The sequence below is a fragment of the Diabrotica undecimpunctata genome, chromosome 6 (genome assembly GCF_040954645.1).
Source record: "Diabrotica undecimpunctata isolate CICGRU chromosome 6, icDiaUnde3, whole genome shotgun sequence".
NCBI classification, from domain to species: Eukaryota; Metazoa; Arthropoda; class Insecta; order Coleoptera; family Chrysomelidae; genus Diabrotica; species Diabrotica undecimpunctata.
Genome location: NC_092808.1, coordinates 114,226,045 through 114,245,683, shown reverse-complemented (window position 1 = coordinate 114,245,683; position 19,639 = coordinate 114,226,045). Strand labels below are relative to the sequence as shown.

General features: G+C 34.0%; 1 protein-coding gene across 1 annotated transcript in view; it reads right to left on the bottom strand.

The window, feature by feature from the left end:
* form3 (FH2 domain-containing protein formin 3) overlaps positions 1-19,639 on the bottom strand; it is a 507,951-nt gene that overhangs the window by 187,987 nt on the left and 300,325 nt on the right. The window contains exon 3 of the mRNA XM_072535173.1: positions 10,320-10,358. The gene's annotated coding sequence lies outside the window, so the exon portion shown is untranslated. The remainder of the gene's footprint in view (positions 1-10,319; positions 10,359-19,639) is intronic.

Here is a 19,639-nt window from a genome sequence, read left to right as displayed (position 1 = left end):
GAGCGGGTACCACCTAGAGAGAGTTTTATTGCGTTTATAAATGTCTTGATTAATGAATGATATAAACAATGTTGAGTAACCACAGACGTGTGCTTTCATTGTTATAATTGACGGAACGGCTTGCTTTAAGGAACTTAATTCATAATTTTATTAAAAATTTTGACCTTGTTAAATGTTTTGTTATAATGGGTCAACGCGTTAAAGGGCTGAGGGGGTCGTAAAATAATTAAAAAAAAAGGAAATTTTTACAAGGATGTTTATTTCAAATCTTAAATGAAAACATGAAATGTCAAAGAAATATATATCGACCTAATTATCATAATACTGTTGTCGTTTATTTAGGAACATGAACATCACAAAGTTAAGAAGTATATATTAATGAGACGTATGTGTATGTTTTTCAGAAACCAGCTTTTTAAAGTTCCAATCGATTTCTCACTTTCGTTTTAATAGTACCTAGTTATTGATAAGAAACTCAACTCGCATAAATAAGAAGTTGCAAACGGAATAAAACATTTGACTTCGGTCGCCAATTCGAAAAATTCTTGCATCCTTCTGGTATAAAACTGATCCGGGCTTTGGAAAAAAAAGTCCAGTTCCATTTTTGTTGGAATGTTAGCTTGTTAAGAAGAACTGTTCAAAGGATTCAGCACCCATCTGTACTTGTCATGGCTGGTTTGAATTTCTTTGGGAAAATATTCACAGAGCTGTTGTTCTACATTGTCCAATGTAGCTTGCATATCCGTAAAAATGATAAAAAGTTATCCTTTAATTATTATACTTCGCTAATTCTTCAATGAGTTCTTATATGCACTGGAATGAAGCAAAATTCCTTTTTTTTTAATTGATATTTGCCATAATAAAATTTTTTTTTATAATTCCGTTAACTTCATCCGTCTCGGTGATTATATTAACATCAATGGTGTTTGAAAATAGATCTTCATATTCCGAATTAAATCTTTCAAATACATTAAAACTTCTGCTCTTGAAGCCTTGCTCTTGAAGCCTTGTCCAAGGGCTTTATTAACCGAAAAACTCTTCAAGACGTTATCCCTTGTAATCCATCTTACTCACACACATAATCGTTTTTCTTCTACCTTTAGATGCCGAGGGAAAATTTTCTATCCTACAGCGTGATAAAGAAAATTTACAAATAAAAAATCATATCTTCACAATTTTTTTTGAAAATGTGAGTTTCTAACGCGTTTCCTTTGACGGAGTTTTCAACTTTATTGATACTTTAAAACACAATCCGTTTCGGAAGGTAACCAACCATATTGCCGCAAGAGTTTCTCGATGTTAGAAACAGTGAGCCCTTTAGCACTCAGCATTACCCACACAAACTTCAAACGATCTGCATCCGACACACGGGAGACACAAAATGGAGGCTGACTAATCTTTTGAGAAATTAAACACCAAAACTGGGCTTCAGGTTATCTTGGATGATAACAATATGTATTATTTAAAACTCGGCAGCTTATTTTTTACTCAAAATCATGTAGGCCCACTTAGCCCTCAAAAACGCTGTTATTAAATCTATTGACACGGAATAAAGCAACAAACCGGAGATTATCTCACTTTACAAAGACTGCCACATGGCATTTTGAGCTTAAATCATCTTTTTTTTACTAAAACTCATGGAATTCAATGAAAATTTTTTTTCGGTTTTTAAAACTCTCCGAGAACGATGTTTGCTCGTTTACACCATAAGCTGTTCTCTTTGACCGTTTACACTATCGAATTCCCGATGACAAAATTCTTCATGACTTCAACAATGAAATCGACTGCTCTCGCGGCCGGTCCATCGAGAAGTGACTTCATCCTCAAACATCATTCTCACATCAGTGGAAAAATTGTTGTTTATTTACAGCGTAAATATCTAGGCGGGATCAAGATCAATCGAAAGAGCAATTATAATTATTATAAACAGGTTCAAAAATGCTCACATTACCAATCTCATAGACGCAAAGAGATTAAGAATATTTTTCGGTGTTTTATTATATGTATATGGGATGAAACAAAAATATTACAAAATACTTAAGGAAAATGTAGGAAGAAAGAAATTATGTAACTGGCTCATAGATGGTGCGACTAAAAAACATTTGTCTTTATTAAACAACTGTATCAAATCTTACAAGCATACAAACATGCTATTTGGCATGTTTGTGTGACAGTGAATAAAATTACGATAGCTATGATGGTAACCAACGTTCTGAAAGAAGTACATGAAGAAGAAGAAGAATAAATTTTAGACAGATAATCCCAAATCTTGGGAAACATTGATCTACTATATTTAATCCAAATAAACATGCCAATTTGAAAATAAGTGAAAGAGGAAGTTCTGAAATTTCCGATGTGGAAATAAAGACGTATATTTAACGAATGTTTAATTAAATTTAATGGTTTATTCTATTCTTTACGATTTTGTAAAGGTTTTGTCATAAGTATCGAGTATATATGGTAACTGTATTATTTACTGGTTCGTCCACGTCTGGCGTGATAAAAGCTTGGTGAGTTGATCATCTCATTAGTCAAAATTAGCATAACCTATGATTTTACGCAAAGATAAAAATCGAAATTTCAAGGTCAAGGTAGCCTTTTACCTTTATTAAAAAGATATTCATGCTCACGTGATTTTAGTCTGGTAACGTAAATAATATCAAACAACATAGAAAATATATTATCCCTTTTCAATAAAGAACAAATATTTTTCGAAACCAAATTCAAGAATTCCGCTTTAATCTGTGCCTTCTAAGAATTACAAGGCAAAAACAGACGTTGATAAAGGTGTTAAAAGAGACATGGGGAATCTAAAACTTGCATTCCACAACATATCTTTTCAACTAAGCAAAATTCTTAGCGAATTGGTTTCTAGTACTCGTACAGAGTATATCGAAATAACAAGGAAAAGACAGTTAAGATTTTATTTCACGCATAGGGAGCTTGCGCATCCGTTTATACGTATTTCAGCCCAATAGGCATCATCAGAACGGCTTTCGCAAGCGCTCTGAACGTGAAATAATTCTTCTCTGTCTTAGGAAGCAACTATAACATGGCTTCGTATAGACGCAATGTAGCGACATCTGATAATAAAATCGTAGACTAATTTTCGAAACCAAATTCAAGAATTCCGCTTTAATCTGTGCCTTCTAAGAATTGCAAGGCAAAAACAGACGTTGATAAAGGTGTTAAGAGAGACATGGGGAATCTAAAACTTGCATTCCACAACATATCTTTTCAACTAAGCAAAATTCTTAGCGAATTGGTTTCTAGTACTCGTACAGAGTATATTGTTAAAGAACAAATACTTTTATTATATTCAACTATTAGAACCAGCCAACTGTAACTTTGTCCAGGAGTTGGACAAATCATCCTCCTTTGGAGCAGAGAAGATGTATGTTCCCTTCATCGACCTAGCGTCATTATAATATTAAAATTAACCATGAGTGGTTTCTACACCTAATTACGTATTACGTAGCTAGTTTCAACTACTTTAAATGTTTTTGACTGATGATGGTCCGACTGAACCAAAAACGTTTTGAAGTTTTTTAATCCTTTGGGATAAATTTTAAATATTATTAATAAAATATAGCAATTTACACCAGAAGTCTTTACTTCTATGTAAGGTTTTTTAAACCATGGTATACAGTCAACCACAGGGATTTTCCTCTTTTACTTTGTATATAATATACCGTCCTATTAGTATACTACCGTCCTATCAGTTTGCTATCACACATATACAAACTTTTCACAAAAATTATCAAAAAAGACTGGAGGCTTTAGACTTCTATCAGCCCAGAGAAAAAGCTGGATTTAGATCAGGATACAGCACTAACGACCATTTACTAGTGATAAAGAACCTGATAGAGAAGTTTGCACAATACAACAAACCATTGGCACTCATAATCGTGGTCTACCAGATCGATTCTATACTATAAACCAGCAGAAAATGATAACAGTTGGATTATGTTATGATACAATAACATAATCCAACATATCTACCAAAATGGATGTACAGCAAGGAGACATCGTCTATCCAAAGCTATTTACGACACTTTAAGAACATACTTGTAAGCAAGCAGATCTGAATGATTACGATATCTACGTAATTAGAGAGAAACTCAGTTATTTAAGATTCGCAGATGACATCGTACTTGTATCTTTTTTTTATTTACAAATTCACATCAGCCTGTAAGGCTATTAGCGACAAAAAAAAGTAATTACAATAATTGAATAGCGTAACAATTAAATTTTGTATAAATATTTTATTGCCTTTAGATATTGGATAATCACTTTGGCACCGCACTTGAAGAATAGTTCTCTCAAATTCTCCGGGATTCCGAATTTACATCTTTCTGCACTGTGTAACAGGCACTCCACTAGAAGGTGTTTTACTGTTAGCGGGATCTCGCAAGCATAACACTCCGGTTGGGGATCCCTTGTCATCAGATGTCCATGCGTAAGGCGACTATAACCAAGCCGCAGTTGTGTGATGATAACCTGAGAAAAACGATTGGTGGAACTATCGGACCATAGTTGAAATATTGGTTTTATCTTAAGTAATTTTGCCTGTTTTTTGTGCCATCTGATATTCCATATGTTAACCATTTTGCTGTGGAAATATGATTTGAGATCTGTCGCTGGAGTTTTTGGATAGAACTCAATAGTTGTGTCCTCTAAGGCTTCTCGTGCATATTTATCCTCCAGATCGTTTTCCATGATTCCAATATGAGATGGCACATACAAGAAAGCAATGTTTCTGTGATTTAGGTTGTACAATTCTTGTCTAATGAGTTTGGCTGCAGGATGGGAATAGTAGATTTTTGAGATGATTTCTAGAGAACTTAGTGCGTCAGTAATTATTAAGAAGTTAGTTTCAGGACATTTTGTAACATGACATATGGCTTTATATATTGCAAAGAGGTTTCCTATTAAAATAATATTAGTCTCCTCTAGTTTATATTTCTTTATTTCATCCTTTGTTACAAAGGCAGATGCTACACAACGTTCTGTTCTAGATCCATCTGGGAATAACTAGGAAGAAAATTGAGAAATTAAGGTTTGCTATTTGGAATTAATTAGATGACGATTACTTTCTTTCTTATTTTCTGATAATAGATTAAAATTTATGTAAGGAGAAGATATTAGCCAAGGAGGGGAAGTTGGCATCTTGCTCGAATAGATTTCGGGGACTTTAAGGTTTAATTCATTTATGATTTCTTCTGCATCTTTCGTAACAGGGAATGTGGGTTTTTGCGTGCTGAATATTCGAGCAGCGAATGATTTGGTGATATTGTAAAGATCGCCATAATGTACCGCTTCGATGCATATGAGAGCATTAATTCCTGTCTTCTTAAATCTAATGGTAGTTCACCGAGTTCGGCCTGAAGACTTAAGATGGGGTTTGTTCTAAATGCACCGCTTATTATTCTAAGAGCGTTATTTTTAATGGTGTCTAAAACTTTTAGAGTTGTTGTTGAAGCAGACGAGTAAGCGTGGCATCCATAATCGATCTTGGAGCGGATCAGATTTTTATATAATATGAGTAGAGTTCTACCGTCCGCTCCCCAGTTCGTACCAGAAAGTTATTTCAAGAGGTTTAGCCTTTTTTGACATATAGCTGATATATATTTGATGTGGTCCTTCCAGGTTAGAGCTTGATCAAATATTAAACCTAAATATTTAATTGTATTTACATATTCAAGTGTTTAACCCCCAATTTTTAAAGTAGGTATTTCTTTTATCTGTTTTGGTCTCTTTGAGAATATGATGCAGCGAGTTTTAGATGAAGCAAATTGAAAACCGCTCCTTTTAGACCATGCTATAAATCTATCGAGTTGATCTTCTAGTAATTTGACCATACTGTGTATATTGTTTCCATTTAAGAATATTATAAGATCATCCGCGTACAATCTCGCTTGAATGGGTTTGTTCATTGATTTGATTATATCATTAATAGCTATAAGGAAAAGCCTCGGGCTGATTGCCGAGCCTTGGGGTGTACCATTTTTTTAATATCTCACATTAGATACAAGACCCTTTACTTTTACCTTAGCAAGTATATTTCCTTGATAGCCCCATGATTCCAGTGTTGAAATTATCTTGTGATGCCAAGCCATATCAAATGCTTTATGCAAATCAAAATAAATTGAAATACATTTTTGGTTGTCGTAGAATGCGTTATGTGATTCTATATCTATTAAATTGTCGGTAGTCGATCTTAAAGGACAAAATCGAGATTGTTCATTAATCAGTTGGTTATTTTCTTCCAGACACCACAATAAATGTTTATTTATATTTTTTTCTAAAAGCTTACACATTACACAAGTTAGAGACACTGGACGATAAGAATCTGCTTTGTTTTGTGGCTTATTAGATTTTAAGATGGGGATAGCTATAGCTGTTTTCCATAAATTGGGAAATTCATGTTTGGTCCATATACGATTATATATTTTTAATAATATTTCTACTGCTTCGTCAGGTAGGTGTTTTAAAAAAGAAGCTGGGATGTCATTGGAGCCAGGGGATGTGCCCTTTAAATAATCTATCATATCTCTGATTAGTTCTCTGATTATGATAAGTGCATTTATAGGTTCATTATTGTTTACTACGTTAATGGGGATAGTTTCTTTTTGTTCTTTATATGTTAAGAAAACTTTTATCATAGTTAGAATTTGTGGATGTTAACTTGAATGTTTCCGCTATTTTTTCTACGATTTCTGCATGGTTTGATATTGACGATTTATTTTCCACTTCTGAATGAATTGATTCCTTGATATGAGCTAGTGCCTGTTATATTCTTTATTTTCCTCCATATATTTGTTATTTATATGTTATATTTGTTAAAGATGTGTAATTATTTATCGTTTCTATATATTTTATCCAGGATGGTCTTTTAGATCTTGTGGTAATCAGTTTGGCTTTAGCCCTACTTTTTTTTAAGATTAATTAAGTTTTCTAGGTTTTTGTACCGTTCGTACTTTTGAAGAGCTTTCTTACTTTCCTTAATAGCTTCTTTACATTCTTCATTTCACCAGAGAGTTACTTTATCTCTTTTAATAAACTTTGTTTTACCTCTCGTTTATAGAGCTGCTTCCGTGATGAGTTTATTAAACTGTAGATTTATTTCGTCTATTGAATTTTCTAAGCAAATTTTTGATGATTCGCTACTGATAATTTCTTGAAAACTGCACCAATCAACTTTATCTAGCCTCCATTTCGGATCAGGTCTAACTGGCGTAGATTTCGTCGAGTGTTTTTCTAATAAAATTGGGAAGTGATCACTCCCATATAAATCTTTTTCTACATACTATGATTCGATTGGTAACATGGCGTTACCGCCAATTACGCCATGTTACCAATCCAACAGTAACTTTACCATCTTAATTTTAAACAAGACATAATGTAAACTAAATTTCATTTAGTAATTTTTAAAGGGTTTTTACCCCCATATTTAGTTGCTACATTCATGTATTAACCTGTAAGTATTAACCACATTTTACATTTACCTTAGTCAAAATTTAAATTATTTCATGTTCTTTTTAATTAAGTGGTTAAATACTTTTTAGGACATTGATGATGGAATACTTATTCCGAAAACGTTTTGTCTATTTAACATAGCCCGACTGGGTTTTTATATACCTTTTTATAAAGGATTTTATTCAAAAATTTTTTCATTAAATAATAGTTTTTTTTTTTAAATTAACTAAATCCATCCATCCAATGGCGCTACAGCCCAAATCGGGCCTTGGCCTCCTTCAAGAGGCTTCTCCAATCATCTCGATTTACCGCTGTTTTTTTCCATGAATGCGTAATAATTTTCTGGGACCTATTACCTGCATTCTTCCATTTAATAATATTCTCATGCATGCGGACCACGTGCCCTGCCCACCGTAATCTCTGCAGTTTAGTATGTTGTGCTAGAGAAATTAACTAAATACAGAGCTCAATTTTCTAAACTAAGTATCGATATATCGGGTTTTGTCTTTAATTACTCGACAAAAATTATATTCAATTTCAAAATTTTACCTTTTATTATTCATAACAAACACTATAACATAGTTTGTTAAGACGAGGTTATTAGGGAGCTTTTAAAAACAAAAACATACAGGGTGTTTCATTAAAAATAAAGAGAAGATTATGCCAGAACATTTAAATTTATGTTTAAAAAGCGCACATTTGAATTTAAAAGTTGACGTGTGTCAGAGTTTTTTATAATTTTCTAAAATAAGGACACAAACAATTTTATTTCGTAAGTGGTTTCCACACTGTACAATTTCAAAATTTCACGCTGTATTATTCATAATAGATCCTACATGATATACTTCGTTGATATCAGGTTGTTAAGGAGGTTTTAAAAATATACAAATACACAGGATGCTCTGCTAAAAATAAGGCTTATGGTCTATGCTAAGATTGCATAGTCCATAAGCTTTATAATCACCCTGTACATTAATTTAAATTTATATTAAAAAAGTGCGTATTTTTAAATAAAAGACAATGAGTCTCAGCGTATTTTATAGTTTTTTACAGAAATTATTTTATTTCATAAGTGGTTTCCACCCTAAACAGGGTGTCCAGAAACTGTCCTGAAAAACGAAGACCAGAGATTTCTCAGATCATTTTAAGACATCTTAACCCAATTCCTTCCTTTCCCTTCCTAAGGAAGTATTTTCGGACTACATTTGCGCCTCTTTGAAGATTGCGCCTTGTAATTATTTTTTTTTAATACCTCCAGAACGCGTCGATAAAGAAAAACACATCGTATTGAATGAGGTACGATTATTTATCCTCCAGAGTCCGAATCGATTTCATAAATTGTTAATTTCTAGTACCGATCATAGGCGCCCAATTAGGTAGGTCAACGGTTATTTTAACGCATAACTTTTTTGTCTTTACCTTTTGAGTATTCGTGATACTAGATTAAATTTTCAGGTATTCTAGTACTAAAAGATACTCTTACCCTAAGTCGATAAGAAACACCGTTGTCCAAAAAAATCGATTTGAAAATTTTTCGTTTTTTAGTCAAGAAATTTAAATTAATATTTTTTGCAATAGTTCACTTTGACCTGTTTAACAGAACCTTGTGTTTAACAGAAGTATACCCTAGTAGTAGTTAACAATTATCTACTTGGGCCTGTGGAATTGTCTGCTCGTTAAAATGCTGCTAATTACTTACATTTCATGCAAAATGTTTTACATAATTCATTAGATGATGTGCCTTTAAATATTCGGTAAAACCTATGGTGGGATAATAACTACGAAGACCACTGGCTTGAAAGAGGAGGTCCAGTTGCTTGGCCTGCAAGGTCTCCGGATTTTAATCCTTGCGATTATTGTGTTTGATGATACATAAAAGGATTTGTTTATTCCGTTCTGATACAAAATCGTGTACAACTCTGGTTAAAGATACAAAATGCTTGCAACGAATTTAGAAATAACTTTTTCAAGAATTCGCCTTGCTTTAAGCAAAAGGGCAAATATATGCATTTAGAATAATGTTCATCACATCGAGCATCTTTTGTAACTATCTACTTTTGATACTTGTTCTTTTGTGTTAGTTTCGTTCCATCCTAATAAATACTTTTAAAACCCTTAAACATTTGATTTTTCGCTGCTTTTCTCAAATTTTTTTTACCGATTGTGTGCTGCATTTATTGAAACAAAAGATAATTTATAAAATTAATGAAGGTACCTATTAATTTATCTTTCATGACGAAAAAAACGAAAAATTTTCAAATCGATTTTTTTAGAAAATCGTGTATCCTACCGACTTAATGTAAGAGTGCCTTTTAGTAGTAGAATACCTGAAAATTTAATAATCTAGTATAACGAATGCTTAAAAGTTAAAGACAAAAAAGATATGCATTAAAATAACCGTTGACCTATCCAAAACGGATGCCTATAACCGGTAATAGAAACCCGCAATTAATGAAATCGATTTAAATCGAGATGATAAATAATCGTACCAGTTTTCGTTTTTCTAACTAGAAGCGTTCTGGAAGTATTGAAAAAAAAAAACTGATTACAAGGCGCTATCTTCAAAGAGTTCTAGCTCCCTTAGGAAGCATTTTTGGACTAGGTGAATTTGGTTAACTTGTCTTAAAATTATCTGAGGGATCTCCAGTCTTCGTTTGCCAGGAGAGTTTCTGGACATCCTGTATAATTATGTTCTACATTTGTATTTTTTTAGCTTTTTCGACATAATATTGACTTAATTTCATTTTATTAATGAAAAGCTTAAAAACTTTTCTTCAAATAATAGTGAATAATTCGGATATAATATAAATTTACATTATCTTTATTGAGTGATCACTTACCGGTGGCGATTTTTTGCCTCACATAACTAAGAAAGGGATCTGAAACAATAAAAAAGTTCAATGCACTTTCAGTAGGTAAGCAACAGTTATTAATATTATTATTATAAATGGACTGACATCCTGTTTAAAAACACATACACACATAAAACAATGAAGTCCCAAAATGGAAACAGTAAGGAAGTGAACGCACACATTGTTAAATTGTTAAATCGCCTTTGGCTGGATTCGAAGAAGTAGCTGCATGCAATATCTATGATAAAAGAATGACCAGAATTAGAATTCTATTTCTATTCAATGGTGATTTAGCGTGGGCGGAATTGCTGTTTAAGGAGGTACAAATAACCGGAAGTCACATCGTTTTTTGCAATTATAACGTATACTTTTTTTTTTTTTTTTTTTATTAAATTTGTAAATTTACAATCTGCTATTACAAGCTATTAGTAAATGTGAGTATTGCAAATACATGAGAGGAGAAATTATCCACTGATAACACTCCCAATACTAACACTAACAAATAAAATCAGTGTAGGATTATAATTTGAAACTAGAATTAAAATGGAAATTAAAATTAAAGTTAAAATTAGTGAATAAAGTCTGTTGGCCACTGTCTCTTCAATCTTCGTCTGACTTCTGGTTGTAGGTGTAGTTGTCTTGCTTCCTCGTTGGGGTGGGCTGGCAGATGTTCTATATAATTTCTTGTTAGTCTGCTGATTTCGTCTTCAACGAACGGTATTCCAGAGTCATCATGTAGTGTTTTATTACTAACGTACCACGGCGCATTGAAAATCATTCTGAGTATTTTGGATTGGATCCTCTGAATGATTTTGGTATTAGAAGGCTTTGCACAGCCCCATAGTTGCACCCCATATGTCCATATAGGCTTTATTATGCACTTATACAAGAGAAGTTTATTATCTGTGGATAACTGTGATTTTCGGCCTATTAACCAATTCATTTGACGTATTTTCATGTTGATTTGGATTTTTTTTGCCAAGATGTGTGCTTTCCAAGTGAGCTTTTGATCAAGTGTCATTCCCAGGTATTTGACTTCTGTTTTTACTGGTAGTAATGTGTTGTTCAGTCTAATTCTTGGACATATGATGTTCCTGTTGGTGAATGTAATTTGATTAGACTTAGTATGGTTAACTTTGATTTTCCATCTATTCATCCAGTCTTGTAGTAGGTTCATGTGTATTTGAAGGTTTCCTGATGCTACTTGGGGGTCATCATCGATAGATATTATGGCGGTGTCATCTGCGAACATGGCTACTGTGGTCGTATTTGTTGTTGGAATATCAGCAGTGTATATGAGGTACAGGAGGGGACCCAGGACACTTCCTTGAGGGACACCGGATTTTATGGGATAGTAATGAGAGGTTTCTGTAAGGAATCTGACTTGAAAGTGACGTTCTGTGAGGTATGATTTTAAGAGTAGATAGTGAGGAGTGGGAAAGGATGACTTAAGTTTATACAGGAGACCATCATGCCAAACACGGTCGAAGGCTTGTTCTATATCCAGGAAGGCAGCAGTGCAAATTTTTTTCTCTTCGAGGCATACATTAATGTTTTTAACAATCCTATGACACTGTTGTAGAGTTGAATGGGCTTCGCGGAAACCAAACCGGTGTGTGGGGATCACTGAATTAATTCCGATGTCTTCTGAGAATCTTTGGAGCAGAAGTCTTTCTAAGATTTTTGACATTATTGGAAGTAAGCTGATTGGTTTATATGAAGTAGTAATATTTGGTGGTTTATTTGGTTTACTAATCATAATTATTTGTGCGAACTTCCAATTAATCGGGTAGTAGGCTAATCTTATGATACTATTATATATCATTGTTAGTAGGACAATTGCTTTTCTCGGTAATTTTTTTAATATTAGCCCAGTGATCATGTCAAAGCCTGGTGCTTTGTAGTTATTGCATCTAGAAATTTGTTCTTTGACATTATTAGGAGTAAAGTATTTGATTGGTAGCATCATTGGGCATGGAGCGTCTAAGAAGTTTTTAACTTGTTCTTCGTTATTATTGTTATTAAGTTCAGGTGCACCAAAAACGTGTGAGAGATGTTCAGCAAATATTGATGCCTTTTCTTGTTCAGTTTTTCCCCAGCTTCCATCGGCTTTCCTTAGAGGTGGTATGTGCTGTATAGGTCTCTTGAATGATTTCGTTGCTTTCCAGATGCTGTGGTCTTCTTTTGACAGGCTGTTGATGAATAGTTCAAATGTATCATTCCTCGCGTCTTGTAGAGCAGTTTTAAGTTGCCGTGTTAATCTATTGTATTCATTTTTATCTATAGGATTGCGACTTCTTTGCCATATGCGCCTGGCTCTTCTTTTTTGTGCAACAAGACGTTTTATATATACGGGTATGTTGGTGTCACTTGGTTCTTTGTCATTCTGAGGGGGTGTAGCTATTTCAGCGGCTGCATGTATAGTTTGGGTGAGAAGAAGCACAGCATTATCGATATCGTCTGGTTGCTTTAATCTTATATTTAAATTTAAATTTTCATTTATGTAAGACTCGAATATATTCCAGTTGGTTTTTGATGTTGTCAACTTAGGGATATTCGGACGTTTTATAATTTGCGTAGATAGTTTCACAATTATGGGAGTATGGTCGGTGGACAGATCCCAGGATGCTTGTATGTCAAAATAATTTAAGGCCATGTTATGGAGGATAAAGAAGTCGAGTAGATCTGGGATTTTGTTTGGATCTGATGGCCAGTAGGTGGGTTGCCCTGTAGATAAGTAAGAGCTGTTTGTGTTAGCTATGGCTTGTCTGAGATTTTTTCCCTTTGTCGTACATAGTCTTGATCCCCAGTCTGTATGCTTGGCATTCCAGTCACCTCCAATTACGAATTTGTTTGATAGATGTTTGAAGAAGTCTTCATATTCTGCTGTGGTGATATTATGCCTTGGAGGGCTGTACATTGCCGCAATGTCAAAAGACCATGATTGAGAACTGATACAGATTATTGCAGCTTGTATTTTTTCCGTCTGATACATTATTTCCTCATAGTGTGGTATAGTGTTACGTACAATAATAGCAGCGCCACCGTGTGCTGTTCCATCAGGATGGTTGGTGTTGTAAATAGAATAATGAGGGATCTTGAACATCGTTCTGTCAGTGAAATGGGTTTCCGATATGAGTAGAACATCAATTTTGTTATGTTTAAGAAAGTTAGTAACTTCTGTGTTATGGTTGCCTAGGCCGTTGGCATTCCATTGTGCAATTCGTAGTGACTTAAGTTCCATTACTAATTTTATTTATTACTGTGGAAAGCATGTTTAAGATCACGCTATTTTGATTAATTAGTTGTGAAAACATAGCTTTGAATTCGTTAAGGAAACTCTTCATCATCTCTCCAATGTCACTGTTTGTATTACTTACATGTGTTCCACTTGTTATTTGAGCGTAAGTTGCATGATTCTGGTTGTATGAGTTCGTATTTTTATGGACATTATTTACATTTATTCCACCCGTTGCTTGTGTGTAAGTCGCGTGATTTTGATTGTTTAAGTGCGGATTATTCTGTACTGTATTTCTGTTATATTGTAGTTGATTGTTCGCTGGAGTGTGCGATGATACTCCTCTTGCTCTGTTTCTACTGCTAATTAACTCTTTATATACCATGCATCCTTTGTAATTTGCGGTGTGTGCTCCATTGCAGAGAGCACATATGGCGGGTGTGTCTCTAGGTTTTTTACAATCAGCTGACATATGGTTGCCTCCACATTTGACACAGTGATAAGGTCTATTACAGTATGTCTTAGAGTGTCCATACAATTGGCATCTGGTACACTGGACAATGTTATTCTTTTTATACGGTGGCTCAATAACTATTTTCGCATTGTTTATAAATTGAATTTCATTATTTTTTTATTATTTCGATTAGGTTCTATATCGACGTAGAACATCATTAGAGGGTCCTTACTTACTCTGTGTTTTATATTTACAATATTGCGTACTACATGCCCATGTTTTTCTATTTCGCTTTTTATTATATTAATGGGCACTGTATGATGTAGATTACGAATTACAACTCTGTATGCTCTATCCTCTTTCATTTGGTACGTATGATGCACAATTTTTTTGCTGTTTAAATGTCTTACCAGTTTTCGGTATGTTTCTGAGTCACGGGAATTTATTTTTATTGTGTTGTTCTTTAATGCTGTACAATAGAATGTCTCTGTTTGTGTTACTTCCGATAGGCTATTAACCATTTTATTGTATTCAGTAACACCATATATAAAAATTGGTGGGGGTTTAGAGGTTGCTGGAGTTTCGTTGGTATTTTCTGTACTGTTATTGTTGTCGTTTTCGTTTTCATTTTGTAGAATCTGAAATTCATTGCTAGTTACTACTGTGTCTTCGTTTTCTGTTAGTGTCGGAGGATTAATTTTGCGTTTTTTGTTACTATGTTGTATAGTTTGCCATTCGTGGATGTCCGATGACTCAATGTCGCTGATTTCCCCTGAAGAATCTTCACTTTGTAATGTACGTGTCATCTCAATCGAATCGTAAGCTCCATTTTGAGGTGAAGATAATGTGGGATTTATTTTAGGATTGTATTGACAGTTTGAGGAAGATTGTGATAGTACTTGGTTAGGAACATAATATATTGTTGTTGGTGGGTTATTTAAAATTTGTGCTGAATTTGGTTGTAAATTTTGTGGAAAAAGGACATTTGGGCATTCTGGTTGAATTTGCTGTTGCTGATATTGAGTATTTATTATTTGACCATTAACAGTAGCAGTATAAAAAGGAACACTCACCGATAAATCTGGTGGAGCACTCATTTTAATTGTTAAAACTGTATATTTTAATTTTTAAATAGTTTATAATAGTATATCCACTTGAACGATAATGACGGTAAAAAACGCGGCCGGAGCCCGTTTTTAATCACCACTATAAACTTTCGCCTAATTCGTATCGATGTTTACAGGTCGAGAGTCAAATGAATACTATAACGTATACTATCAACATAATGTCGAGAAAGATTTTTATAAGTTGATAAGACAGTGTCTCATTTTTATTCTATTTGTATATTTTATCTACTAAAACTAATGGTAATATTAAAGCTAGATTAAAATAATTAAATAAAAAACGATTTAGATGCGTTAATAATGTAAAAAAGTAGGAGCAAATATGTAACAGAAAAATTGTTCAACATTTCCTAAAATTAAAACTAAAGCAGAAGTTTTAGTTTAAATTTCTGATGTCGAAAACAGAGTGTTGTACTGCTCCATTATCGTAAATAATGTGGTGACAAAGTATGTGTACTAAATAAAATAACACGTAATTGCAAATCTGCTAAAGTATTTGCTAAAAGGACAGCTTCAAAAAATTCTCGGAAGAAATAGACAGCGCGTCCAGTGCGGAAACTATAACATGAAACATATTACATGTTATTTATCGTCATTCAGTATTCATTATTTTTTTCTTCATTTTATCGACTTTTAATTTCCCAAAGACAGGACTATTTCTAAAGTAGATGTTAAATAGTAAATAAAAGGTTACTGTACAAAAAGACTGTAGAAAAGATAATCTCCCAGCGGAATTATATAAAGAAGGTGGCCACGATATCATAATAGCCCTACAGCAGCTTATAAAAGAAATATGGATACAGAAGTCCCTTCCCAATGATTGGAATATTGGAATACTTTGCACCATACACAAAAAGGGTGATATCTTTGAATGCTCTAACTATCGAGGAATTACGCTCCTAAATGCAGCGTATAAAATATTCTCCAATATACTATGCCATCGTATGGCACCATATGCAGAGCGAATAATAGGACAATAGCAGGCTGGTTTCAGAGGTGGTAAATCAACAATTCATCAGATTTCAACCCTAAGACAAATTCTAGAGAAAACACTGGAATACGGTGTAGACACGCACCACATATTTATAGACTACAAGGCAGCCTACGACTCTGTAAATAGAAGAGAATTGTTTAGAGCAATGATAGACCTAGGAGTACCAAATCAGTTGGTAAGTTTAACCAAACTAACCCTTGAAAAAGTTGAATGCAAAGTACGAATCCAGAGGGAACTCTCTGAACCTTTTAAAACAAATAACGGGCTACGTCAGGGAGACCCACTCTCCTGTATACTATTCAATCTAGCTCTGGAAAAAGTAATACGTACGTCACAAATCACAACTACCGGTTCAATATATAACAAATCTGTGCAAATCTTAGCATATGCTGATGATATCAATATTGTTGGGAGAACGGAAAACGCAGCACGAGAGGCGTACGTAGCATTAAAGGAAGCGGCTACAAAAATGGGTTTAATAATAAACACCAATAAAACAAAATACATGAAAATAGGTACGCAACCACAAACACTATGGCCACTTGTTATAGAAAATGACGTCATCGAAGCAGTTAACGAATTTGTATACCTGGGAACGCTCGTCAATACTGAAAATGACACTACCGCAGAGATAAACCGCAGAATTTGCACGGCTAATAGATGCTATTTTGGGCTTAATCTCCTTTTTAAATCTACAGTTATATCAAGAAATACAAAAGTAAAACTCTACAAAACAATAATACGAGCAGTCCTAACATATGGTTCAGTAACCTGGACTTTAACAAAAAGCAATGAAAACATGTTAGGATGTTTCGAAAGAAAAATACTAAGGCGCATCTATGGAGCGGTAAATGAAAATGGTGTCTGGAGAAGACGATACAACTTCGAACTCTATAGGATATACCAGGAACCAGATATCTTAAAACACATAAAGATAGGACGTCTGAGGTGGGTAGGCCATGTAATGCGGATGGAGCAAACCGACCCAGCTAGAAAAACGCTCCTTGATAGACCTATTGGTCAAAGAAGAAGAGGAAGACCCAGAACAAGATTCCTAGATAACATAGACCAAGATATGAGAAATATGGAAATACGTGCTTGGCGGAGGAAGGCGATGGATAGGGACGACTGGAGAAAAATTCTTGGGGAGGCTAGGACCCACACAGGGTTGTAAAGCCAAAATGATGATGATGATGTACAAAAAGACTCGTTTTTTTGTTGGCAGATTGCAGGCTATTAAAAGCACAAACTCGGTTGTTTTAAGGTCTATTTTGGTGAAAAAGGTTTGTCATGAATTAGTAGATCTGTTTCGTGAGAAAAGTTTCTTCCTAAAAATCAGAAGAAGATAAAGATGAAGTATTTACATTGATATTTGCGAAGTCAGTTATTGGGAGTTTCCATAACAATTTTTGTAAGTAAGAGCTGTAATGTTTTCGATAATTTACTGGAGTTTTGTTAAATAACCGACTACTATTGATGGTTCCAAAAGCTGTAAGTATATCAAATATTATATTAACCATCATCAATTAGATTACGTTATAAATATAGAAGTTTTTGTATCGCTTTACAAGTGAATAAGAAAAATGGGTGGCTTGAAAACAATTTTTGCACAAATATTAACACCAAATATGTCTTATATTAAGTTACCATTACACTAGTTAGATATAAAAAAAGCAGTAGTTTAATAAATATTTTTAAATATGTATATGAAATATATAAATGGCCGACCCAAATTTTTCGTTTGAATTTTTTGTTTGCCTCACCGCATTTCCTTTTATTCCTTAAACTTTTTCAATATGTATGAGTTACAACTGAGTCAGAGGGGAAAAACAATCCACAGTCCACAAAAACAGTTTTCATGGAAATCGAAATTTATTGTTTCAAATTAAAACAAATTGTTTTAACTCAACCGTATAAGACGGTAAATTTTTTCAGTGGCACGTTGACATGTTTACAGAGAAAAAAACAAGAGAAGACAAAAAAAATATTTTTTTTGCAAACCATCATACCATGAACGTTCTTCCCCAGTACCTTCAAGCTTCTGCGTCACAAAATGTTTCTTCCTCTGAACTTCCCTCCTGTTCAATACCTTGTAAATCAGTATAGAACTTTCTAGGGTTTACGTTTTCCAAATATTTGGTCAAGTGGAGAAGATCTTGTAACTTAGCAGCTTTGACCGGAAATGGGCCATTGTACAAAGTCGAGATGATTGTGGCTAGTAATTTCCGGAGTTTTGATATTATAAGCTTTCCTTAAATTTCTTTTCGGGTTTCGTTTAACTTTGCATTCAAACAACGAGCTTGTAAATAATCCAGAATAGGTATTCTTGTGAAAGATAAATTGAGAGCTATTTTTTCTGATTTCCATAACTCATATAGGACTCGTAGGTGGGGAATTTCTTGGAATACTTATTGGAGAAACGCTTAGTCCAATTCAGAAATCTGATATCTTTCCACAGTCCATCACTGGTACGGTTTCGGTTTCACTCTGCTACTGCGGAGGACTTCTCTCCAATCATCCGGAGTCTCCGTATAAGCTTTGTCATAAATAAACTCATGTCCCGGTCGCACTCTAGATAGGAATGTCCTCTGATGGGTAAGATTACTTTCACAAACTCAAACTATCCTTCTGTCTGAACTAGATAATGAAGGAACCGACAAACTGATATTTTTTACTTTGCCCTCCACAAGAGTCGCAAAATATTATCAAATTTTGAACCTGAGATGATAGTACGTTATACACAAAGTGATGAATGATCGAACACACATCTTCAGCCCCCTTTTTTGCTACCGATTCGTCATAAGTATAGAAAATAGAGGAAGAATCGGCCAATACATGTACATTAAAGCTTATAAAATTTAGTTGCCGTTTATAGTAGACATCGTTTGAAATCATATTAGGGATTGGTAAATTTTTTTTGAAGTCTATGGTTATGGCTTCGGTATCGATTGCTATTGACGATAATTTTCGATATTTTTTTTCCAAAGAATAAAATGTTTCACTTCTCGCAAGATGAGGTTGTTTCTCGTTGTTTTTTTTTTGTAATATCTCCAAGATTTGGGTTTTATATTCATCACTGATGGCATCTAATTTCTGCGAAAGGCCGGATATTTTCGCTTTTATAGTGTCACAGTAGCTACAGGTGTCTTTCCTAGGAAAACCGAATGCAATATTAAACTTTGTTTTAAAAATTTCACGAAACTTATCGTTATACAATAGTTTATTATTGGGATTTTTTCCACCTTAGTTATGTTGAGTTCTTCAGGGAGATAACTTTTCTTACTTTTTTTTCAAGAGTAATGCGATTTTCTTCCTTTCAAGGACCAAATAAATTCTGTCACTTTGACGATAGTATCTTCAGAAGTTTTGTGGGGCCTATTTCCGTGTTTTGCTCTAGTGTCTAATGGTACAGTGCCAGTTAAGACCAGTGATTCCCGAATTCTTTGCACTCGGAAAGCAGAAATTTCATAAATGGATGAGAATGCTTTGAAACATACT